At 40.6% G+C, this 26,946-nt stretch overlaps 1 long non-coding RNA gene across 3 annotated transcripts in view; it reads left to right on the top strand.

Moving 5' to 3' along the window:
• LOC118832570 overlaps positions 1-26,946 on the top strand; it is a 111,380-nt gene extending 84,434 nt beyond the window's left edge. For all 3 annotated transcript variants that reach the window (XR_005009213.1, XR_005009212.1, XR_005009211.1), the window contains 3 exons: positions 958-993; positions 7,698-7,808; positions 26,472-26,946. This is a non-coding gene — a long non-coding RNA (uncharacterized LOC118832570). The remainder of the gene's footprint in view (positions 1-957; positions 994-7,697; positions 7,809-26,471) is intronic.

The raw sequence follows: 26,946 nt of genomic DNA, 5'->3' as shown, positions 1-26,946 counted from the left end.
TTTTTCATTAATTTCCTTGTGATTCTTGACCTTGTGTTCTTCCGGATGAGTGTCTAAAGTAATACTTTGGTAGTTAGTATGGTACTGAATGAGGGAATGAGTCTGGGTAGTATCATTTATGTGGTCTTGACCTATTGACAAAGTTTCTCCAGTTATTCAGCTGTGTCTTTATGTAGCCTTTTGTAATGGTGTTCATGTAGCTCCTATGTGTGTCTTGGCAGGTAGACTCCCAAGTATGTTATAGTCTGTAGTTATTTTAAATAGAATTTCTCTATCCCTTCCTGCTTCATTTATTGGTAATAAATAGAAAAGCTGATGATTTGTGTGGATTCATTTTTATCCTGTAACTTTGCTGAAGTTGTAAATTGTTTATTTTATTTGACTCTCTAGGGTTCTCTAAGTTAGCCATTGTATCATGTGCACAAAATGATATAGTCATGTAGCCTCTTTGCCTATGCTTATTCCTTCAATTTTTTTTCTTGTTTTGTTGCTATAGGCAGTACTTCTAGCACAATAATGAATAGTAATGATGATGGACATTTTGCTTCACTCCTGATGTTATTGGAAAGGCTTCTAGCTTGTTCCCATTACACTTAATGCTGGTCTTGGTTTTCAGATAGATAGTACTTATCATTTTAGAGAAACCTCCATTTATTCCTATGATTTCTAATCTTTTTTTTTAAAACAGGAATGGGTGTTATCTCTTGTAAAAAGCTTTTTTATCTATCTGCTGAAATATTCATGATTTTTGTTGCTTTGTTATTAATATAGTCAATTATACTTATACTTTCCCTAATGTTGATTCAGTCTTGCATTTGTGGTATAAATCCAGCCTGTTGTTTGTGATATATTCTTGTCGTTTCTATGCTAGTATTTTATTCAAAATTTTTGCATCAGTGTTCATTAGGGAAATAATTCTATAGCTCTGTTTTTCTGTTTTAACTCTCTCTTCTTTAGGTATCAAGACCATATCTGTGTCATAAAAGGAATTTGGTAAGACTCATTTTCCTGTTTTTTTTTTTTTTTGAGAATCTGTGTAATACTGGAATTAGTTACTCTTTAAGTTTTTTTTTTTTGTAGAATTTGCTTGCAAAACCATCTGGTCCTATTTTTCTTTTTCTTTGGGAGTTCATTCATGGTTTGTTCCATTTCTTTTTCTAAGATATGGTTATTTAAGTATTCTACTTCCTGTTCTGCTAATTTGGGCAATTTATATTTTTCTAAATATTCATCCATTTCAGTTAGTTTTATTGCTATATAGTTGTATAAAAGAGCACCTAATAATTGCTTTCTTTCCTTTACTCTTTATGAATTCCGCTTTTCATTTTTAAAAACCAAATTACCTAATGGCTTATTTATTTTATTGTGCTTAAAAATTGCTCCTGATGTTATTTATTAATTGAATTTTTTACTTTCAATTTTGTAGCTCCTTCTTTAATCTTCAAGATTTCTATTTTGGTACTTATTCAGAGGGGTTAATTTGTTGGTTTTCTAGTTTTTTTTTGTTTTAGTAGCATGCTCAGTTCATTGATTTGCTCTGTTATTAATGAAAGTCTTTAGAGATATAAATTTTCTCCTGAGTACTGTTTTGGCTGCATCCCACAGATTTGGATATGTTATCACATTCTTGTGATTATCTTTCATGAAATTGTTGATTGTTTCTATGATTTGGTCTTCACCCATCAATTTTTTAGTCATTTAGTTTCTAATTAATTTTTCTTAGAGCTCACAGGGTCTCTTCCTCTCCCTCTGTCCTCTCCCCTCTGAGAGAGGAGAAGAGAGGGGAGGGAGATGGGAGGGGAACAGAGGATAGGGTTTCCTCTCTTAAGGGTGAATGGTCTTTTCTCTTCTCCCCTGTTCTGTCTCCCCCTTCCCTCTCTTTCCCTCCTGACTCTCCTCCTCTCCTCTGAGAAGAGGGAAGGGGACAGGGTGATAGGGGAGAGGAGAAGGGGAGGAAAGAGGAGAGGGAGGGGAAGGGAGGAGTGGGAGGGGGAGAGAAGAAGGTAGAAGAAGAGAAGATCTCCTACTCTTAAGAAAAAAACTTCCCCGTCTCTCCTTCTCCCTCCCTCACTTGCCATCTCCCTGTCCCTTCTCTTCTCTCAGAAGAGGAGGGAGGGGAAGAGAGGAAAAGAGACCCTCTAACCCATGAGAGGAGACCCTTTCCTCCCTTCCCCAAGGAGTGTAGAGTAGAAGAGAAGAGACCCTCTAACATCTAAGAGAAGACCTTTAACCCCTAAGACAGTAGACCCTCTACTCCCTTCACCTCCCCGAGCAGAGGAGGAGAGATGGGAGAAGGGAGGAGATGGAGACAAGGAGAGTAGAGAAGAGGAAAGGGAAGGAGAGTAGAGGAAAAGAGACACTCTAGCCTCTAAGAGAGGAGATCCTATCCTCCCTTTCCCTCCCCTGAGGAGAGGAGGAAATGGGAGGAGAAGAGAAGAAAGTGAGGAGAAAGAGGAAGGAGGAGAAAAGAGAAGAGACCCTCTAGCCTCTAAGAGAGAAGACCCTCTCCTCCCTTTCCTTCTCTGAGGAGAGGAAGAGAGACGGTAGGGGCAGGGAGGAAGGGGAGAGAGAGAGAGGAGGGAGTAGGAGATGGGAGGAGAGTAGAGTATAGGAGAAGAGACCTTCTAACCTGTAAGAGAAGACCTCTAACCCCTAAGAGAGGAGACCCTCTCCTCCCTTTCCCTCCCCTCTGTGAGGAGAGTAGGGAGAAGAGGAGATGGGAGGAGAGTAGAGCAGAGGAGAAGAGAATGTCTAACCTCTAGGAAAAAACCTCTGACCTCTAAGAGAGGAGACCTTCTCTTCCCCTCCCCTCCCCTCTCTAAGGAGAGGAGGAGAGACGGGAGAAGGGAGGAAAGGGGGGAGAGAGAGGAGACCAGCCCAGACCAGAGGAGACAAGAAGAGAGGAGAGGCTACTCACAGGTTGTGTTTGTCTTTCATTCTTGAAGAGGACAGGGAAATGATGATATGGATTGCAGGTGACTTTGATTTGATTGAAGGAGGGCTGTGCAAGATCAGCAGCCTCACTTTCTCCTCCAATGTGGTGGTATGAATGTGTTGAACCAATAGGGTAAAAATGTCGATCTGTGCAAAAAAGTGACTAAACTGGCCACAGCCCTTGCCCCAGCAATCTCAATTGTGGCACATGTCCCCAGAAAGACAGTTTCCATTCAATATTCACAGAAATATTTTTGTGGTAGCAAAGACCTGGGAAATGCCAAAAATGCGGTATCTGCATGATAGAATACTATTGTTACATGAGAAACAAAGAACAACTTAGAAATATTTATTGTGTAGGCCATGCCAATATCACAAAATTCCTACTACTAAAATTAATTTCAAGTTTTAATGTTAGACCAATCAATCTACCCATGGGATATTTTACAAATTTACGTAAAATAATAAAATTCATTTGGAGCAAAACAAGATGTTGAATATCAAGGGAAATAAAGGCAGGGATAAAAGTACCTCCAGGCCTCAAACTCTATTATAAATTGGTAATCATTAAAAACATTTCATACTGATTATAGATCAATGGAACTGTCTAGACAAGAGAAATTAGAAATAATTGAACTTAATTTAGTGTTTGCTATACCTGCAAACATAAATTGCTTAGGAAAGAATTCCCTCTTTGATTAAAAGTTCCGAGGAAACTGGAAAGCAGCCTGGCAGAAATTCGACTTAGCCCCATATTTTGTACCGGGTGGGTGATGCAGTGGATTGGGCTGGCATTGTAGTAAGGAATCCTCCAAATTCTAACTCAGACATTTACTAGCTGTGAGACCCTGGGTACATCATTTAATCTTTGCCTCAGTTTCCTCATCTGTAAAATGGAGATAATAACAGTACCTACCTCCCAGGGTGGTTGTGAGGACCAACTGAGATGTTTGTATCCTCAGCACTAAGCACAGGTCTCTTTAACCAGAAAGATGTAAAAAAGGTGCTTTTGCATTAGATCCTATACTATGCCAGTATGTCATATTACTATGCCAGTAATTGGAACCAAGCTCAATGGCCTTCAGTTGGTACACTACATTTTCTGCCCTTCTGCAATATTTAGTGATCACTGAGAGTGACTCAGCAAAGTGTTTCAGTGCTCCAGGATAGATGTAGTTCCTCTTTGCCTGGTGACTTGAACTCACCAAGAGTGGCTAGATGGCCTCTTCCTAGTTCCTACCTAACTGGGATTTCAACCCCTAATTACCCATTTTGCTTTTGTCTTTTTTATTCTAAAGCCCATTAGTTTTTGGTAGGTAGCCTTGGCACAGGCTGAGCCTTAACACTCCTGTAACTCTTCTCTGAGGCCGCTGACATGCTTCTTGATCCGTCCTCCTTCCATCCATGGTTCATGTCTTTTTTTAAACTTTTTGTTGGTCACTAAGGTCTTTGTGGATTCTTACTGGTCTCTTGAGAGGACTCTTCCTTTTGTTGCTTACAGGAGTTGTTTCTCTTTGTCTTTGGAGTTTATATTTTGAGGCTTTTCCAACGTGTCCTGGGCTGATAACCTGTTCTTTTTCTGGAAGCTTTAAGATGCGCTCTCCCTAAATCTAGGAAGCATGTATACATTGTCTGGCCATCTACTCCTGTACTTCCCTCCATTGTTTTTGGGTGAAATTCTGGGCTAGATTAGCTGCTTCCCCATTGGGTTTTCAACCTTTTAAATGATGAGGTTAATTAAAAGGAGGTATGATGGAAGTAATTCGGTGAGCAAAATCAGGGGGCACAGGAGAGGAAGGAATATCAGGAATGGGCAGATGCTACAACAGTGTTAGAAGGGAATTTCCTCCCCTTAAAAGTTCTGGATTACATTATTCCCCCCCTCCCTTTTTTTAATTGCAGATGATCGTGGTGGTAGCCTCTTGTCTGTTTTGCTTCTTAAGAGTGTGTGAATGTTATCATCACATCACTCATGTCGTCCATTGGTCAGTCGCCATTGCTGTCTATTCCTCTTCAGTTAGCGGTGAACGATTCCTTGAGTCCATGTTCCTCTCTGTTTGTGGGGGATCAGTGCCGTTCTTTGGGCTTCCCTTTTTCTGATACTGTTTTGGATCTCCTAAGCCCCTTTGCACTCTAAGCAGCTCACTCACTGTAGTCATAGCTTAGAGACCATTAGAAAGCCTCCTGGGAGGGTTGGGCTTGCACCTATTAGCTTATTTTCACCCCATTTTGTTGAGCTTGCAGATGGTACTGATTTGTTGCTTTGCTTTATTTACCAAAGCTAGTTTCTGTCACTGTGCACTAAACGTACAAATACTGCTGTCACTCCCTCTTCATACTGATTGTCCAGATTGATTTTCCATTTTTCTTTATCTTGTCTTGGAGGGATTTGCACAAAATGTATGTCTCCTTGGCAATGAATAGTACATCTGATTTGTCATCATGCCTGGATCTTAGAGGAGAATTTTACTATTTACTTATTACAATTTCAAGCCTGGAAGTGAAGTCAAACTGGCCAATTAATCTAGTTTGGTCACTTATGACCTCCTGGCATTTGCATCTTACCTCCACGGCATCATGTTGGGCCCATCAGGTTTGCTATACTCCTTCCTTCTGGCACCTGTTATTGTCTAAAAGTGAACTCATGTAAAATTGGTTTTGCCACGCCAACTCACACCTTGTGGAGCTGTCCAGTGTTTTACCTGATTAAAAAACAAAACATAAAAAGATGAAGATGGGCAGCTAGGTGGCGTAGTGAATAGAGCATGAGCCCTGGACTCAGAAGGACCTGCGTTTAAATTCGGCCTCAAATACTTGACACTTACTAGCTGTGTGACCTTGGGCAAGTCACTTAACCACGATTGCCTCACCTCCCCCCTCCAAAAAAATGAAGATAGACTCAACAAGCACTATGTGGGTAGCACTGTGCAAAGCACTGGGGATGCAAAAAATGGTTCCTGCCCTCAAATGCTTTGTGTTCTAATTGGGTAGATGACATATGGAAATCAGAATGAACACTAAAGGCTGTGCCTTCTGCCATTCTCGTACCCTACTGCCATTGGACTTACAGGATCACACCAGTGGCTCCGTTTTGGTTTTGTTTTTTACATCATCATAGTATCCTTCCCCCTCCTATGTAACAAATATTTATTTTAAAGATAAAAGGAAAAATCAGCACAACTGATGAAATACATTGAAAAATCCAAAAAAAATATGTGTAACACCTATAAAGAGGTGGGGTGAGGGTATCCCCTCATATCTGCTCTTTTGAGCCAAACTTGTTATTTTTAATTTTGCCATATTAACTTTTGATTTTTTGTGTGTAGTTCTTTCCATTTATATTGTTGTAGTCATTGTGTGTATTACTTATTTCACTCTGCATCAGCTCACATAGATCTTTCAGTGCTTCTCTGTTATTTAATCACATTCATCGTTTCTTACATCACAGTAATATTCCATTACATTCATGTACTAACCACTTGTTTAGCCATTCCCCAGTTGGTGGGTATCTACTGTGTTTCCACTTATTTACTATCACAAAACATGCTGCTATAAATGTTTTATATATATGGGGACTTTGTTCTTAGCAGTGGCTTCTTTGGGGATATAAGCCTAGTAGTAGTATCTCCGGTTCAAAGTATATGGACATTTTAGTTCTTTTATTCATGTAATTCCAAATTGCTTTCCAAATTGGTTATACCATTTCACAGTCTCACCAACAATGCATCAGTATCTATCATAGCCTGTCCAACATTTCCATTTTTTTGTTACTTCTGTCAATTTGTAGAGTGTAAAGTCATTTACGTTTTTTTTATTAGTAGTGATTTGTTGTGTTCTTTCTTAACTATCGATATTTTGAAATCCTTTTGAGAACTCTTTGTACCGACATTTTGACCACTTATCTATTGGGGAATGGCTCTTGGTCACATAGTATAGTGTGTGTATGTATGTATATACATATATATGTGTGTATGTATACACACACACACACCTAAGCCTACTTCTTCCTGATTGCTTTCCAGTTTTCACATCTTTTTTGATGACGTAGGAAAATCTTTCCCAAGTAATTTGTATTTTCCAGGACCCTCCTGTCCCATCTCCATTGTAACCTCCACAATCTTAGTGACCAGTCAGGAATCGGGGATTTTTAATGAAGAGGAGCTGATAAGTTTGAGAACAGCTTATTGGGTATGTCTGGGGTCTGGGCTCCCACCTTGAGAAATCTTACTACTTTGACTACTCAGCTAAAAAGGTATATAGGGCTGGCTGGCCAAAGTTGGATTGTTTAAAACTTGGGGCCAAATCCTTTGGGATGAGGTTTGCTTGGTCTTCCATTTAGGTCGAATGGGATTTTCTTCTTTTTCTAGTCCTTCAATTTTCTTTTTCTTACTGCTAGAGCGAGCATTTCTAGAAACATATTAAATCTTAGTGTTGACAAAGATATCCTTGTATATGCCCATTATGGATGCTGCTACTTTTTGGTTTTAAATAGATGCTATTTGTGTAACTGATAGAATCATAGTCTTCTTTCTTTGATTTGTGTATCAATCGTAATAGCGGCTGGCTGACTCTGGACCCAGCATATAAGCACTCGGAGCCTCAGTTTCTTTATCTCTAAAGGTGGGGGTGCTTAATAAGACATTAACTTATTGCGAAGTAATGCATATAACATGCTTTACAAATGACTGATCTTGCTCTTTGCTCCTACTGTGTGTGGCTCCTGACAAGGCTTTCTATCTCCTTCTCTCCCCCTCCTGCTGAAGAGCCTTCTTCCGTTCAGATCCAGGGCGGTTGACCTTCTGCCGGCCTCCTTTTTCATCAGCTCAGCACGTGAGGAGCTGGCCTGTATCATTCAGTAAACAGAACGGTGACAGGTAAGTTTTGCAACAAATTCTTTCACTTTTTGGGGGAGGGTAACAGCTCCCATATATCTCTGTAGAACAAGAGACACTGACCCCCTCCCTTAGTCTTATACTTCAGATTTGGGCACATAAGTCTTGGCTAATAGCTCTGCCTTTATGGCTCTAGGACACTTAAGTATAATCTACACTTGGGGGTTTTAGGTCATCTCTAATCATAGTTTTGAAGTCATGAGGTGGCTTTGCATTGACTTAAGACCTGAACACTCAAACACAGATTTCTTCGTAGAATCTCAGGTATGTAAAGCTCTAGATTTATATTCCCAGTTCATATCTAGTAAGTACCTAAGGTCTAGCGATACAGTAGGGCACCTTGATGCTTCTGAGGCCCAGAGGCCACTTGTAAGTGAAATCTCTGAAAAAGACGTTGAGATTGAGTGCTCAGCCTGGATTCTCTTTACATTGCCATCACATCTGGCCAAGGTTGCTATCCCTACTCACCACCTTTCCTCTTCTCTATCTCCTCTGCAGCCAGTGCCTCCACTCCCGATTTCTTCCTGACCTCTCCTTTGCTGGGTGTCCCACAGAGCTTGCTTATCAGCTTCCATGGAGTAGATTACCTGTATGCTAATGTTTCTCCAGTCTTTTAGCCTTAACCTCCAGTCTCACATCTTTCTGATCACTGGGGAGAGTACTTCAACTCCTTAATTTCACCTCCTCCCTCAGAAGAGAAGAGTCTCTGCTTCCATCAGCAACAGCCTTTTGCCTTAGGGGCCAGTGCTTGCTCCCCTCCTCAGCCCAATCTCCTGGGCACCCCTTTAGCTTTCATTCCTTGGACTCAAAGTTGAGGAGTTTGAATATTCCCTGGTCCCCATTGCCACCATCATCACAGACTCTTTCACCCAAACCTAGTGGTTGCTGTCTGCTGCCCTCCAGAATACCCCTCTTGCCTCTGTAGCTCACAGTCTAGAACTCAACACACAGTACATACTCCCTCAAACATCCTAACCTCCTGCTTCCTTGACTTACTCATTTCCCCTGACTCACCTCTGCTTTTAATCATTTACTGCTGAAGGTAGAGAAACATTACCAAGCTATGCTCCCTGGGTCCACTATGAATTTAGGTTACACAAATGCAACTGGGTTCTCATTGTACTTGGAGCCTTCTCCAACTCACTACCCTCATTCTCCACAGCAGCTCTTGCAAAGCTTTTCATAGCTCCTCTTGAATTTCACTTTAAATCATTCGGGCCATTTGCCGAGAGTTCCCTCATTGTATACCACCCAGATGTCATCTCGATACCTCCCTATTGCCCACAAACATACTCGCATTTCCCCTAGCCTCAAAATGTCTGCCTTGATTTGTCCGCCTCCCTCACTGCTGTCCCTTGCCTCTCCTCCCATTCTCTTCTTAATGGCCAGATCTCATTTTCTCAGTCTCCCTCCGAGGTCCTCTTAGAGCTTCTCCCTCTGTGTTATTTCACTTGGTGATCTCATCGGCTTCTATGGGTTCAGTTGTTATCTTTCTTCTGCCCTCCAGACTTCCCTATTACTCTGGAGGGCGCTCACATCCTAGGTGTCATCCTCCCTCTTACCCACCGAATTCTACCTTTGCAACTTTCCTCATCTGTGGCCTCTCACCTCACATGGATTGCTGCAGGTTGGTCTGCCTTTTTCAGTTTGTCTCCTCCGTTTGATTGAGGCCTCCTCCAAGGCAGAGACTGTTTTCCCTTTTTGGTATTCCCAGCACATAGGAGGTACATAGTCAATCTTTACTGACTGACTGGAGGACTAAGCATGGGAGCCTTTCTACCTCTAGGAATAGAATGGAAGCTTTTGCTGAAAATGCCTAAGTTGCCGGATTTACTTCCCTAGGTTTGTGAGAATCCTATTTCCAGACCTAACGATGTAAAGCTTGACTCAGAGACATAAACTTAACGATCTCAGTTTCTAAGTTCAAAAATAAGGCTTTCCTTGCCAAGGACCCCAAAGTTGAAAGTTCTCTCCCCTGTTTTTCCCTGAGAGACCTAGACTGAGTGCCTCAATTTCCTCTTCTCTGCCACCCCTTGTCCTGGCCAAGCCTCAGCATTTTCTTACTCTTACCCATGACTGCCTTTGCTACTACTGGAAAAAAATCACAAACCTGGGCCCTCCATCTGCAGCACAGAAATCCTTTTCCACTCCCTTTGCTATTGACTCCATCCCATCTTGTCCAGCAGATGGCGCTATCTGAACACTCCTTCTATACCATTTCACTTGCTAAGGTTCTCTGCTCCCATGAATTTAATTATCTCTATGCTTACTGCTCTCGACCTACATTCCACCATCTTCAACTCAACATTGTCCAAAACAAAGCTCTCTCACTCGCCACTTCCCATCAAAAATCAGTCTGCCAAGTCTTACTTGCTTCTTCCTTCATAAGGTCCCTTGGATACACCTCTTCTCTGCTGCCAGCGCTGCCCTGGCACAGGCCCTTGGCACCTCATGGCTGGACTCTGGCACTAGCTGGCTGCTTCATTCCCCTGCGGCAATTCTCTTCCCAGGGCAGCCCAGCCTCCTCTAAGCTGTCAAACTGATCATGTCACTCCATAGCACAAGCAAGATCAAATATAAAAATCCACTTGTACCTGGCCAGTCGCAGACATCTCAAGAACCAGTCTACCATCCACCCTACATATACAGTCCCCAGGCATTAATGCCTGGGCTTATTGAAGGCCTCCCCACTTGGAGACTCCAAGACCAGTACTTAACAGACATCCAGCAAGAGGAGGGCCAAACACCATAGTGCCATGTGGCTCTGGCCTTGTCTGCAGCCTCCCTCAGAATTGTGAGAGGGGACCATTGTGATACACAGGGGGGGCTTGGAACAGTCTCCTGCCTAAGAGGAATTAGAGTTAACGTTTTTTCTACTTTCTGCCTGAACTACCAGCCACCCTAAGGACATCGAAAATGGATCTAAAATCTTCCCTTAATGATGAACAAATTCCTGACTCCACCTTGCTTCTTCCCTCTGAGACTGTCCTCTCTACTCCACAGGCAACAAGCTTGCTTTCATCTTCAGTCTTTCCCCATCTCCCTGGCCCCTCTTTGCAGCCCCCACTGGAGTCCAGTCATGCCTCGTTCCCTCTGCCACTTATACCTTCTCCCTCTACTCCCTCAGGAGCCTGCTCCTTCAAGCATCACTGAGGCGGTAGCTCCCACCCAATCACCATTTTGGGAGCAGTTGTCTCCTGCTTTCCAGGACACCTCCCTTTTCTCTTCAGTGAGTTCAGTGGCTACCTCCCAAGCTTCATCTCCTGCCCTCATTCTAGGGAACCTCAACATACATAGAGATAATTCCTTAAACATTCTCAACTCCTGCTTCCTCAACTTACTCGTTCTCCATGACTCTCACACAGGGTTCTGAAATGTGATGACTTGACCAAAATCTATTGTTAATCCACCTCCCTGTCTGCCTTCCAACTTGAACCCTCTTGACTTCCTTTTCAGCCTCAGCTTTGAATCATTCCCACAACCCTAGCTCCTCCTTCACCGCTTCTCTTTCTCAAGGCCAACCCTCCTACCTGCACAAGTAATCCAGTTCCATCCTACCTTCTTCAACAGATCATGCCACTCTACCATTCCAACTCTTTCACTTACATTAAGTGAAAAGAAAGAAGAGACATTTGGGGATAGGAATCAAGTTACACTCCTTGGAAAAAAGGATTGCTGTGGGCCTTTGCAACATCTACCACCCCCAGGATGCTTCATGGGTTTCACATGTTTTGCCTAGAGAGACTTGGCATGGTCCCCAGGGACTCTTTGCATAGAGAATAGGTGGGATGAGGAGGCATAGCCCCCCTAGGATGTTAGGGGTCCAAAGACAAAGTGACTTTCCCAGGGTCACCTAGCTAATCAGTACTGGAGATTATATTCGAGCTCAGGTCTTCTTACCATCACAGTCTGAACTCTAAATACTAAGTCACCTAGCTGTCTCAAGACAAACTCTTATGTGTTTGCTTGTGCTCTTCCTGCATTTTCCCCAGTCAGACTTCCAGGGAAAAGAGTAGCTAATAGTGACCAAGGACTTCCCAGAAACAGCTGAAGTCTGGGAGCTGCCACAAGTCCTATGCACCTAGGGTGGATGAACCAGGAAAATCTTCTCTTCTCTTTTACCTTCTTAGTCTGTGATCCACAAACAAGAAGGAAATACTCCTTAAAGCCTTTTCAGTGAGTTGGGGGGGGTCTTTCCCTGACTATACCTGAAGATATGGGGGGTAAACAGGGGGAGGAGCAGAAGGAGTGTCTGGCCTAGGTCCCCTTTGCTTTATTCTATAGAAGATAAACTATGTGAGTCTAAGTTACTCCTCTCTGAGTAGCACTGAAAGGGACCTAAGAGAGTAGAAGTCAAGATAGGAGCTCTCATCAGATAGGAAATTGCATACTTCTGCTGCATCTCACTTCATATTCTAGACTGAATTGGAAGCTGGTCATGAAGGGATTAAAAGTGGCTTCTGAGTCAAGCACTGAAATAATGGCTTCCATGTTGGAGAATAGGGGAAGAGGAGCTTAGCTAATGGCAAGCCTTAAGATGCCCTAGAGGCTCATGGGAGCAGTGGAGCTTATTAGAAAGTAACTCTTCTTTGTACCTGCATCAGCAAGTGACCCAAGAGGCCTGAGGCAGCAGCTCAGGTACATCACTACCCAGTGACTGACTCACATCTTGTGCACACTTAATTAAAACACCTTGGCTAAACAATTGTCTCAGTGACACGCTGCCTCCCAGTAAGCTCAGGAAGAACAAAGAAAATCCACATTACAGTTAGCCTCCAAATAAGCACAGAAGATGGCATTTTGAAAATAACAAAATTGATAATCCATTAACTGATTGGATAAAAACTGCTTAATTTTAAAGTTTGATAAAAATTACTAAAATAGGAAATAAAGACAACTACTAGAAACTATTATGCCTGATGATATGTCAACAAAACTGAGACTGGGGAAGGAAGGGACCCTGACCGAAAGTAAATGACCCAAATTAGGAAATCATAAAATAGCAAACTTTATGTAATTTCAGAAAGAAAAATTAGTCTTTAAATTAATTCCTCCTCCCATTACCAAACTCCACCACCAGCCTGGGTGCAGATAACTTTAGAAATCATTTATATCCCATGTTTGAAGAGCAATTTGTTTTGTTATATCTTCTGAGGAATCTTGTATGATTTTTACTGAATGGGAAGGGTGACCCCTTGTGTGGAGGGCTTTTAGGGTGGCACTTTGCTCTACTCCATCAAATGCTTATTTGCCCTAGGCTACAGAGAATAAGCTCAGTGAGTTCCTGTAATCTCTATAGATTTGTCATTTCTGTGATAGCCAGGATATGGTCCATTGTGGAATATTGCTTGGGGAAACTTGCCTTTTCCCTTCCAATATCCTTACAGTCAAAGCAGGCAACTCCAAGAGCCCCAAAGCACCTTAATCAGCAGACCTTTGACTTCCTGGCAAAGGGGAGATATATAGCAGCCTGGAGCTATGCCACTTAAGGATATAAGCTGCTTTATGGAGAAAGATGGCAAAAGATTCTGAGTAATATAACCTCAAAACAGAGAGGGGCAACAGAGGGCAAAAGAAGCAAAGAGAAGGGTGGCAAGAGACAGAACTAAAAAAAGTCAAGCTGAGGCCAATAAACAACAAGGAGATGGAAAATATCTCCAAGGCTTTTTATAATGCACCCTTGTCACCATCACGGAAAGTAGAGCTTGATACTTGGACCCTAAGATCATAGTCCCACATGTGCTTAAAGAAGACTTAGAGACTCTTAAGGGAAAGACACAATCATGTGGGCATTGAGGAAGGGGTCAGGAGGGAGAGAGGCTGGGGAGTAACCACAATCAGACCTTACTATAACCCAGCCAAAAAGTGACTTAGAGAACCTCAGCAACGACTAACCTCCATGCTTCATTTTCCATCTATTTAGGGTGACCCAAAATTCCTAGTGTAGTTTTAAGCTTTTAGGACACTGTAAAACTTTAATGAAAAGAATCTACACTGGCATCAAGGGCAACCTCAGTGAGAGTTGTAAGAGATAAGATGCAGAGTTTCACAAGTGCCGTTTCTCTGTAGCACACATTTTCACCATCTCACAATTGGCTAAACAGCGTAGAGAACACATATCTCTACTGTGCTTAGTGTTTGTTAATTATGTTTAAAGAAAGAACTTTTGATTTAGTACAGCAAAATGTTGCCTTAAAGGCTGTCTTACAACGGGGCATTTCCCATGCAGATACCAAAACGATTCACTGAAAGCTCCAACAGGTGACCTTGATTTATGATTCTCTGGATATCAATATCAGGTGAGGCATTGCAGAATCAAATGTATTCACTACGATCAGAGAGAAGATCCACTGCACAGAAATCCAAATAGAAGAGGCCTCCATATTCTCTTGTTTGTAAATAACATTAGACTAGCTGAATGAAGTCTTAGACTACTGCAGAGCCTACCAGATGGGATCTCTAACCACCTTCAGAGGAAAACGGAGGAGGGGGGAGAATGCCTAACACCCAGACAATTGAATAAAGTCAGATGGATACTCTCGGGGGCTCATTTAATAATGAACATACCTGGCACAGGCACTGTAAATGGAGAACAAGTAGAGTGTGGACAGGATGGAGTGCCCATAGGAAATAATAGACTTTTCTAAATTTCTCACTGCCACAATGGTTCATCCTGTTAATGTCTATATTCTATAAGTGGTGGCATATACCTGTAGATCATAACAAACAACCATCCCAAGAAAGAAAATTGAGCCTGAGAGGGCCCATTGTGGGAATGAACAGGCTGAGTCAAAGATAGGAATCTGGGAGGTTTCAAACAAGATGAGCTCATGATGTAGCCTTGCCTGTCTACCCTAAATACACACACAAAGATTGACATCCTTCTGGCCCCCAGGGCACTCAGGGATAGGGTTCAAGTTTTGTGAACAAAATAGTACACTTAATGAATCTTTTCATGTTGACCATTACCTCCAGCTTTAAGGACATATATATATGTGTGTGTGTGTGTGTGTGTGTGTGTGTGTGTGTATAAATTCTATTCTGTTCTTAGATACTAAGCATATGCGCACATGCAAACACACACACACAACCTCAAAGCCATTCTGCAATAGATAAATGGTCAAAACAGAGTTTTCAGAAGAATCGCAAACTGCTTATATAACCAAATGAAAGAATAATCCAAATCACTAGTAAGAGAAGCACAAAGCAAAGCTACCCTGACTTTTCTTTGCCCTCTCTAATTATGTTCATTGTGTTGGGGGGAACATAGGAGTTAGAACCACTCACCCTTATACTTTTAACTCCTGTTGAATCTCTGATTGTGAGCCTGTATCCCCCCAATACTACTTTAGGGTCTCTGCTTTCTCCACAAATGGTACAGCAGTTAGTTGTGGTATGGGGTCAAGGGAGACAAGCTATCTTACCATCCCCAAAAACCTGTATGACATGCCAATGAAGTTAAGGCAAAAGGCCAGACTAGGATATATAGCTCTCTTGACCCTCAGTCCAATGGTCCACATGACCTTTCTTGTTGGATTAAAATCTCTAACTAATAAAAGACTACATTTTAATTTAAAAAGAAAAAAAAAGATGGGGTACAGATTTTATTCTGCAAAATCTTTCACTTTTTAGTAGTCTCAGACTAAGGAGTCTTCATCTTTCCAATTTTATTCAACATTTTATGCTTTTTCCAAAACCAAACTCTGTCGACCTCAAATCATACCAACTTTTGTGGGCAAAGATCCTGGCATTACACATCTAATAATATTTGAAATATGACTGTTGAACCAAAGTGTTCCTCTCCTAGTGAGAAAACAGTCTTCCTCAAGGACAAGGGAAAGCTTTAAAAGTCTGGCAGCCTTTTGAAACGACCAAACCAGCCCACTGAGAGAAATTATTTGTTAACCCAGGTAATCTTTTTAACTTGCCCCCTATGTTTAGAGGGCAACCTGACCCTCATTACTCTCTGCATTGTAATATATGGAGGGTCCCATAAACTTGCTGGTTAAATGCGTACTGTTTTTTTTTATTAACCATTCATTTCCCATGTACATTTAAACTAGATAAATGCCTAGGGGTCAAAATAAAGTGAAAACTGAAGTAATCAGTTTTGTTCAGAACCAATCATTACTTTCACCATAACTAGATAGATATGTTTTTCCTGTCAATATAATGCCAACCTGTGGTTTTACATACTTTTAGTCTTATTTTTTAAAATGACCCAAGCCTATGCTCTTTAGGGTTTTTTAATTTAGCATAAATGGATGCATATTTTGGCTTTGTTAGTTTTCTATTATTAAACTACATATTCAGTTCACTAGTCTTCTCTTTTTCTATTTCATGATTAAGATACCTCTGCCCTTTGACACAGATAGCTTATTTCTAGGCATCTATTCCAAGGAGGTCAATGACGAAAAGAAAGGCTCATATGCACCAAAATATCTATAGTAAAGAAATAGAAACAAAGTGGATTACCACCGATTGGGGAATTTATTCCACAACTTATGTCATATTAATGTAGTGGAATGCCAATGAGCTCCAAGAAACAGTGACTACAATGAATAGAAAAGCATGGGAAGACATTGAAAAGTAAAATAAAAGTCAGATACACAACTATGCAAATATAAATGGAAAGAACTACCCTCCAAAATGGAAAATAAATGCTGAAAAATTATGATGTCCAAGCTTGGCCCCAAATAAGAGATATGAGAAGGTACTTCTCCTTGCTTCTTTGCAGAAGTGAGTAGTCATGAGTATAGAACACCTCATACTTTTTCAGTATCAGACCTTTATCTTGGTTATATTAAAATTATTTACTTTTGTTTGTTGTTATAAGGGATAGTATAGGAGGAGAGATCTATGTGATAGAAAAGCAAAAGCTATACAAAATAATCTCAGAAAAGAACCATACAGATAATGGGCACAATATTTGGTTTGGGGACTGTGTGAACTCTCTTCATCATTACCTCAATTATCTGCTTCATTTAGCATGGCAGTGGCTGCCCATGTCTCCATGGGGGCAAACAACCCATACTCATACTGCTTAGCAGCCTAGACCATTTTGGTTTTCTGTGGCTTGGCTATATAACCCAAATGTGCTACTCTCTACTGTCTGCGTAGTCACTGAGATCAGTCATTAATAAGGCCAAGACAACTCATTCCCCTGTGCTGAAATCTCAAGACTCCAAAAATCAAAAGCTGAAAGACATATGGATCCATTATAAAAAGTTTTATATTTTTAATAATTTATCAAGAAAAATCGCCCCAAATAGCTTCCCTGTCACTGGTCAGTTATTATTCTTCATTAATTCTCTCTCTCAGAAGCAATTTCACCTTTCCCCTTCGCAGTGTAACATAGACACTTAATGAGCAACTTTCCATAATAGACTTTTGCTCCCTGTTTACATGTGATCTCTGTGACACCTATGCCAAGGATCATTACTGCTATATCTGTCCCCTCAGCTTTCATTTCTGTGATCATTAAGTGCAGATCACGTTATGTTTAATCTTCAGACTGCAGCATTAGTAAACCGAGGCCTCATTCATGCATTCGTGAGGGTGAAGTGGGTGCTAGGCAAAAGATTTGAACAGATGTTATAGTTGTAATGATATTTCTAATCATCACATTTATACCCCAAGGACAGTTTCTTATGCTTTACACTCCTGTCACCATTTTTCCTCATTACCTCAGAATCTTGTTTTATGCCCATTTTAAGCTAATATTTGAATTTTCTTCACAATTGCTTTTGTATCTCTTCATGACTCAAGTTAGAAACAAAAGAAGTGAAAGGCTTGTCAGTTGTACATAAGCTGTGTGACTCTATAGCATGAATATTTTCTTCCAGAAGAAAGGTAGAAGTCACTGGATATAGTAAGCATTGTATGACTTTACAATAGAATGACACTGACTATGCCTAACAGTGTGGAGTCATTGCCAGATTAGCTGTTTACATGTAATCAGATCCTCAAGGGCTTAAAGGAAAGATTAAAATCAAAGCCCAACTGGAAGAAATCATTAAATGAAGAAGATATGCTGTGCACTTTCAAATTACTCCAACTTACTTTAAGAGATAGTTCAGACTGGAGGCTGTCCAGTCAGGGGTCATATGGACGATGGAGTCCCTGTTCTTCCTTGGACCCAAGAACATTTACAGAGCCTCCAAAATGACACCCGTAATCACTCCAAACAGAAAAAAAGAAAATTAATTCAATGCAAATGAGCAAGTGTTTTTTGCAGAGGCTGCTATATAAAAAGACACTGTCCTAGGTGCTAATAATAGAAGGAAAAAACCAGAAAAAGTCCCTGCCCTCAAATAACTTACATTCTATTGGAACAATGCAAAATTTAAACTAGCAAGTACAAATTAATCTGAATTAGGAGGGATCACAAATAATGAGGCAGGAAATGTTTCCCATTGGGGGGTTACATCAGAGGTGAGCTTTGAAGGAAGCTAAGGAGTAAGGAGGAAAGTGGGCTGCTGAGTTTAGGAAACAGATCACTCAATTTGGCTGGGAAAAGGGTGGCCTATCAATATTGCTACCTTGGGCTTTTGCTACAAACGAACAGTGAGATGGGTCTAAAATTCAATAGGAGAAAGCAAGCAAGCTAAGACCCATTTTTTAAACATCAACATCTTTCCAATGGCATGGTCATAATAATGATATAATAGGTAGAATTTATATAGTGCTTTGAGGTTTGTACAACACTTCACAAAAATCTCATTTTATCATCAGAATAATCCTAGGAAGCAAGTCCTCTTATTATCCCCATTTTATAGACGAAGAAAGTGAAGATGAGAGAGGTTCAGTGACTTTCCCAGGGTCACACAGCTAGTTTTCTCCCCAGTATTGAGAGAAGGAATAGGAAGGAATTGTTTTTTTGGGCTCTAACTTGTCAACTCTTCCAGAGGTGATGTTTTCACAGGTCCCGAGAAAAAGGCCACATTCACCAAAAAAAACAAACAAAAAGAAATTAATTTGGGGAAAGGAATGGCAGAATGGTACCTGCTCTCCTTTATAATCAGAGGCTTGAATTCTAACAATATTTACGAAGCATGTCACTGGGTGGATGGTGCAGTATTAGGCACTTTTCCCACATGGAGGTTCTTTCTAATAAAAAACTAAAGAAAAAACAAACCAAAGATCAACCAAATCTCCTGGTAAACCAAAAAACCTTTTGTTCCATTCAAAAATAAAAAAATAGATTTTTCTAATGATAAAGGTCTCATATCTAAGATGTAAAAGGAGCTGAATCAAAAGTTCAGTTGAACCAAAATCAGTCCGTCAGTAAGTGGTGCAAGCTTGAAGTTTAACTCATATTTATAGAATCTGCCTGAACATACTGGACATCAAAGAGTCTTTTATCAGAAACATATCCGCCCTTTTCTCATCAATAAGCTGCATGAATCACTTAAAGCCAAATTGTGTGGGAAAGCCATGCTTATAGATGAGAATTGTGAAGAAAAATAGTTCCAGGTTTGTTAGTCTAAGACAGCTTTGTCACTAGTTCCAGGGATGCTACTAGGATGAGGCATGAGAGGTCCAAAGTATGCCCACAATCCTCTGAGAAGACTAAAATTCACATCTTCATCCCCACTAACTGGTGAGTCCAAGATGAAGTTATAGAAACAATAGAACATTTCATCACATAAAATGAAATTAATGAGACAACACGCCAAAACTTATGGGACACAGCTAAAGTAGTTCTTTGGGGAAAATTTGTATCTCTATGCACTTTTATCAACAAAAGAGAAAAAAATCAACACACGGAGCACACAACTATTACAAATAGCATAACAAATCAAAAACCCAACTAAAGAAAAAATTCTGAAAATTAAAGAGATCAATAAACAAAATTAAAAGTCCAATTGATCAATAAAGTTAGGAGTTTTAAAAAACAGTAAATGTCTAATTTAATTAAAAAAGACAGGATAACTAAATCACATAAAAGTGAAATAGGATAATTCACAACTGAATACAGGGAATTATCAGAAACTATTTTGCCAAATTAGATGCCGATGAAACTGATAATACAGAAAAAATAGATGCATGCTTACAAAAATATAAATTATTTAGTTAACAAAAATTGACTAAAAATTCTAGTAACTGAAAAAGAAATTGAATAAACCATGTAGGTGCTTTCAAAGGGCAAAAACCAACCAAACAAGAACTAGATGGATTTACAAGTGAATTCTATCAAATATTCAAAGAACTATTCAAATACCACATGAACTGTTTTCAATAAGAAGAAAGGAATAGATCCTTTCTATTCCTGTCTAGAAAGATCTCTTTCTATCCAAACATTTTCTTGATACCTTAATGATGGAAAGACAAAGCAGAGAAATAAAACTATACACCAACATACCTAGTAAACAGTGACTCAGAATTTTTAAATAATTAGTAAATAGGGCAAAACAACACCTTAAAAGGCTAGCTGGAAGAGTCAGAAAGGGAAATTTTGTTCAGAATAACTCCAGAAGGCATAAACTATTTGAGCCTCTATCATGACATACCAAGGAATTATATGAATCAAACTAAATGCAAAACACTCCTTGTGGAAATAAAGGCAGATCTACATAATTTGAAAATTATCAATTGCTCATAGGTAGGTCACACTAATAAATACTGAATTCACATACTTATTTGCTGTAATACCCAACTACCAAAGAATTATCTAGCTAGAAAAAATACCAGAATTCATACGGAAGAACAAAAGGTCAAAATTCTCAAGGATAGTAATGAAAAAAAATGGGAAGGAATGGCTGCTACTAGTAGCAGATCTCAAACTATATTAGAAATCAGTAATCAAAACAATTTGGCACTGGTTAAAAAAATAGAGGTCAGTCAAGGGAACACATCATACGTACACACCATATGGAAGCAACTGAACACAGTATGTCCAATTGTTTCTGAATCATGTGGGCCTAATTTGTCCCAATAATAAACTCTCCTTTTTTGGCCCATATGAAATGCCTGTTTCATTCCCACTTTTTAAAAAAAATTCAACACCTGTGCTGCAGATAACCAAGGAAAATCACCATCATCCCTTTCCCACAGGTACCTTGTGTTTTATTGAAGGGAACATGACACATAGATAAATACGTATGACGTGTAATTATTTAAAGAATATTATATAAAGTAATTTCACAGGGCACTAGTGACTAGAGTGGAGTGGGTAAGAAAGCTCTTGTGCTGGAAATAGCTATTGAACTGTACTTTGAAGGAAGCTTGAGATCCTCAGAGGCAGAAGATAGGAAGGAGTACATTCCAATCTTGAGACAGCCTATATAAAGGTATGAGGTACGAAATGTTGAGCGCACATAGTTAGCCTGACTTTAAACACCAAGGAGCAGCATTTAGATTTTTTCCTACAAGAAATAGGGAGCCATCTTAAGTTCTTGAGCTGGGGCAGGGAGTCATATCGTTAGAGGAGTATGTGTGTGTGTGGGGGGGGTGATGAGGGGTTGAAATCATTTACAATCATTCATTCTGATTGATATATACTGTCTGCTTTAAGAATGTAAGTTTCCTGAAGGCAAGGACAGTTGTTACCATTTCTCTGTATCCCTGGTGCTTTGTGTATATATGTATATGTGTGTGTGTGTGTGTACACACATGTGTACACGTACATATATATACACACAGATGTGTGTATGTATATATATAGTAAGTATGTAACACGTGCTTAACAAATACTTGTTTGATTCAATCTTTTACTACTCTTAAAAAATAATGTTATCCAAAATGTTCTGGCCCCACTTTAGGAACACACTGATATTTACTGATAGATGCATCACTTCCCTCAAGGAGCGTACACCTCTAGGCCTATACTCTGAGCAGGTCAAAAAAAGAGGAAAGGATACATATTACTAGGTTATATCTATTGTGTGTGTGTGTATATATATATATATATATATATACACATATATATATATATATATCATACCTATATTAGGCATATATGTAAAAAATATAGACACATACATATACATATGTGTACATACATACTTTTGTTTTTTAGCCTGGGAAAGGACTGAACAGATCCACATGGTATGAGCCAGTGCAGCAAAATCAGATGTTAGTTGAGCTCACTTTTGGCCAATAACAGGTACCAGAAGGAAGCAGCATAGCAATGGGCCCAATGTGATGTGGTGGAGTTAAGATGTAAATCTGTCAGGAAAGTTCATATATGACCAAACTGGCTGCACTGGCCAGTTTGGCTTCAATTTCAGGCTTGCAAACACTATATACTTCTCTTCTAAGATCCAGGCATGACAACAGGCACCTAACAAATCAGATGTACTATTCATTGCCAAGGGGATATAGATTTGTGCAGGTCTCTCAAAGACAAGATAAAGAAAAATGGAAAATCAGTCTGGAAAATCTGTATGAAGAGGGAATGATAGCAGCATTTGTGCATTTAGGGCCCAGTGACAGAAACTAGTTTTGGTAAATAAAGCAAAGGGGTTAATCAGTATCATCTGCAAGCTCAACAAAACAGGGTTAAAATAAGCTAACCAGTACAAGCCCAGCCTTCCTGGGAGGCTTGCTGATGGCTGGTGTGCTAACAACATTCACACAATCTGAGAAAAAAATAAACAAGTTACCATCAGAGACATCTGCAATAAAAACAAAAAGAATGACCCAACACTTTTGGAGGGAGGGGAATTGAAGAGACTTTACCTTCGAAGAACAGATAAATGGATTGATTCCTTACCTATTCTCCCTTTCTTTTTAAAAACTAGATTATTATTGATGTAGTTTTCCATCACCTTTATTTTCCCTGTATCCATGTTCTGGGCCTCTCCCAGAGAGCCAGCTCTTGTATAAAAAATTAAAAACAAAAATAGAAAGAGAAAAAAAAATCCCAAATTGATCAACACATCAAAAAAATCTAACATTATATATAATTCTTCACAACCGTGGAGACTTTACCTCTTAAAATGCCTTGGGAGGTGCTTACTCATGTCTCTCTTGGATCAAACTTACTCTAATTTATCAAAATCAGTTTCAGTCTTCTGGTTGTTGCCCTTTCCATTCCTGTTGTGGAATCTTTGAGTATATTTCTTTCTGGCTCTGCTTATATCACTTTGCAAAAGTTCACTTGAAATGTCCATATACTTCTCTGTATTCAGCATTGTCTTAGTTTTTTATAATGCAGGAATATTCCATTACATCCATGTATCACAATATTTAGCCAATCCACTATCTTTTAAAAAAATTTCTTTCCAGTTATTTGCTACCAAGAAAAGTGCTTCTTTAAATATTTTGGTCTATATGGAACCTTTCTTTTGATCAGTGATCTTTTTGTGCTGTTTATAGGCTAACAGTGGAATCTCTGGATCAAAGTGTGTGGGCATTTTTGTCATCTTATTTGCATAATTCCAAATTGCTTTCCAGAATGGTGTTCTAGTACACAGCTTCACCAGTAATTTATTAGCACACTTCTGTTTCCACAATCCCTTTCACATTGACTATTCCCATCTTTGGTCATCTGTCAATTTCCTGACTGATTTTGGAATATGATATAAACTGTTCTAAGCCTCACTGGCTGGCCCCCATGCCTGCAATACTTTCCCTTCTCATCTGTGCCTCCTGACTTCCTTGCCTTCCTTCAAGACTCTGTTAGAATACCAGCTTCTACACGAAGCCTTTCCCAATCCATTTCAGTTCTAGTGCTTTCTCTCTAAGGATTCTTTCCTATTTATCCTGTACTTAGTTGTTTGCATGTTGTTTCCTCCGTTAAATGGTGAGATCCTCCACAGAGGGACTATCTTACATCTTTCTTAGCACAGTACCTGGTACACAGTGAGCACTTAATAAACATTTATTGACTGGCGTCCAGTTTTTTTCCCCATAATGGTTGGATTAGTTCATACCTGGGAAAGGACGGGAATAGCCAGGCACTGTGCTAAGCACCTTACAAACATTATGTCATTTGATCCTCACAACAACTTCATGAGGTAGGTGCTGTTTTTATTTCCCATTTTATAGGAAACTGAGGCAAAGAGAGATTAAGTCACTTGCCCAGGATCCCAAAGCTAGTAAGTGTTGGAGGCCAAACTTGAACTCAGGTCTTCCTAACTCACTTTAGGAAGTGCTCTATTCAGTGTACCACCAGTTGCCTCCACCAATAATTCAATAAACATTTTTTTACACAATCTTGCCTTTCTTTCCTTCCCATTCCTCTTCTAAATTGAATGCAGGCCATAAAGCTTTATGTGTAGACATTCAAGATTTAATGTGCTATAGGAAAATGGCACAAAGTTGCTTTTGACTACCCCCTTCTCCCCTTCCTATATCTTTCCTCTTCCTCTCTACCAGAATTTTGGCTTGTCCCTCTTTCTGTGCCTTGCCTATTTTTCTTCCTGATACCTTCCTTCCATTTCTATCTTGTATGTGAAGGAGAAGAGAAAGATGGAGCAATGTTAGGGAAGCAGGGGTAAAGCTTTGGTATGGTGTTACTCCCTGCTGTTGCTGTGATGGATTTGGTTTACTCTTGTTGGGATTTGGTTTTCTGGTGTCTGAGTAAATGTTTTGGTTCTATCTTTGTATTGGTAATGCGATAATCACACCGTCAATGATAATTGTCAATATGCTTCTGAAGTTCTGTATCACACTCTCCATATAGAAGGTAAAAGAATTATAACATTTATTCAGACACCAGAGAATCATATCCCATAACCAAATGTTTAGCTCCCACTGCCAGTCAGCCCACTTTATCATGACAGCAAGGAACTTAAAACACCACATCACAGCCTGGAGCCTCGCCATCCCAAAACCTCTCTGCCCCCCCTGCTGGGGTCTTCCCCAAAACAAACTCACAGTACAGCTAAGTCAGTCTGTTCAGTTCTAACATTCATGAGGGTGGCCATTAGCAGCCATAACTGCTTTCTCTCTCAGCATTTCCTGTGACATAACTTCCTTTTCCTGTCAGGAAGCTCCTCCAACCACATGTGACTTAGGATTCCTGTGACATAAGCAGGTCACATGGCCTATTAAGCGGTGGGAAAGAACTCCAAATCTAAATTGCTATTACAGGCTTCCATATAGAGAGTCTGTTATATTTTGTGATTCAGAACTACTCCAGCATATTCATAGTCACCATCAATGTTAACCATGTTAGCCCAGTTTCATCTGCTTCTTTCCCAAGGTCATTCTTGCTCCCTCGCCTTGCCCACCAAGAATAAAGCATCACAGTGACAGTGGATCTCCATGGGGAACTTAGGAGCTAGCATGAATCGTCCAGCCTTTGGAGCAAATAGATTTGTACATGTTGGCTTCTCTCTTTTTTATCTCCTATTGCCTTTAGATGACAGGGACCTCTGGTGCTGTGGTCACTTCTATGTTTTATTCTAGGGTTAATGCAGTCCTTAGTCTCTGTTCTGGATTTTCTCTTCCTGAATCCAAGTGTTCTGTTTCCTATGCCACAAAGGCTGGAGGAAATTCCCAGGCCCTCTCCTCCCCTTCCAGTGATGTCCTACATTTTAACACTAACCTCCTGTTGCCAGAATGGCAATACTCTGAAAATACTCACAGTGGTTGCAGGAGGGGACTCTTGGGCAGGAAATTTCCTTGTAGGGAGCCCAACTCAGCTTCCATAGTCTGGCCCTGGGCTCTGCCTGCCCAGTCCTCTCAGTGCCACAAAGGTGGCAGCAGTATCCTGAAGGGCCATGGGCACAAGGGAATGAATGGGCATCTTTCCTGTCATCCTAATTCCTTTGCATCAGCCACCAGTACAGATCCTGAGCTGGGCCCTCCTGGGACCTTATCCTGGAAGAGGTAGCATAAGATGGAGCCTTAAGTAGAAGTCACTAGACTTATAAATGAAAGAGGTTCTAAGTGCAGAGGGGTGTGTGTGTGTGTGTGTGCTTTCTAAATGTGGGGTTGTGTGTGTGGGGGGGGTATATGGAAGGGAGGCTCTAAGTGCACGGTGTGAGTGTTGGATGCACTGTGGTGGTGGATTTAGGCTCTAAGTGCAGGCAGGGGGTGGTCTCCTTTCCCTCATCAAAGCAGTTCAGGTTTCTGAGCTTTCTTGAGCTGACTCACCCAAGTTCCACCTTTTGTAACTAGAGAATTTTCTTCATACTCACTGTAGTGAAGATAGAATGTAAGCTTCCTGAGGGGAAGGGGAAACAAGGATGATTTTGTCTTTGTATCAGTTGTGCCGAGCACAGCAGACTTGTGCTTAATAAAATATTTGCTGAATGAAAATTATTATCAACATTTTCCAAAGGAGGAAAACCTCAGCTTGAGGATACTAGGAGACTTCCTTTGTGATTACACAGCAGGTTTCAGCACAGGTACCAAGAGTAAACGGGGCCAGAAGAAAGGCTGTCAGGCAGTGCTCCTCTGAGTGGGGAGGCAAGTGGCAGTGGGACGTCTGGAGGAGGCAGACCCAGTAGGTGAGCACAGAGCAAGGGCAGAAAGAAGGGCAAGAGCTCAATGAAGTGCTTGCAAACTGACATTGGAAAGGGGAAATGCACACTCCAGGAACACTCCCTCCTTCCTCATCTCTCCACCCCCCGCAACCTTCTTCCCCTGTTTCTCACTGCCCAGATGTGTCTGCTACCCCCGCCCCCCACATCTCAGATGTCTCACTACTCTGTGGAAGTCAATACAATTTGGTTCTTTTCTATTTTACAGGGGCAGTGGAAGGAGACTGGTCAGAGCAACTAACACCAGTCTTGGTTGAAGTCAAGGTGATGGATTAGGGACTCCTGATCCATTTGAACTTCATCCAGCTGAACTCTCGCAACATTCCTTTCCCTGCAACTTTAAAGTAACACCTCAAATCAAATTTTGGAGTGGCACAATCAACAAAAGGTCGGGGTGAGACATTTTTTCTGGCATAAGTAAACTTAGGTCACCAAGAGGACTCTAACACAGTGGTGTAAAGTCCTGTCCAGAGCTGGTGCAACAGCAGCTGCAGCAGCAGCAGCTTTGGGAGTTCTCAGCTCTGAGGCAGTAAGGGTGCTTGTATAACTGGTCAGAAAGAGATTACAGATACTTTGCTGGCACAGGTACAGCTGGTGCTGATTGCCCATAAGCAGTTCTGGGTTGCAGTTTCAGGGCAGAGTGGAGCACTAGTGGTCAGCACAAGGGACCAGGGGCTCCTGTC

Source organism: Trichosurus vulpecula, chromosome X, assembly GCF_011100635.1.
Source record: "Trichosurus vulpecula isolate mTriVul1 chromosome X, mTriVul1.pri, whole genome shotgun sequence".
Classification (NCBI taxonomy): Eukaryota; Metazoa; Chordata; class Mammalia; order Diprotodontia; family Phalangeridae; genus Trichosurus; species Trichosurus vulpecula.
The sequence above is the reverse complement of the archived record's forward strand: the minus strand, read 5'-3'. Positions and strand labels throughout refer to the sequence as shown.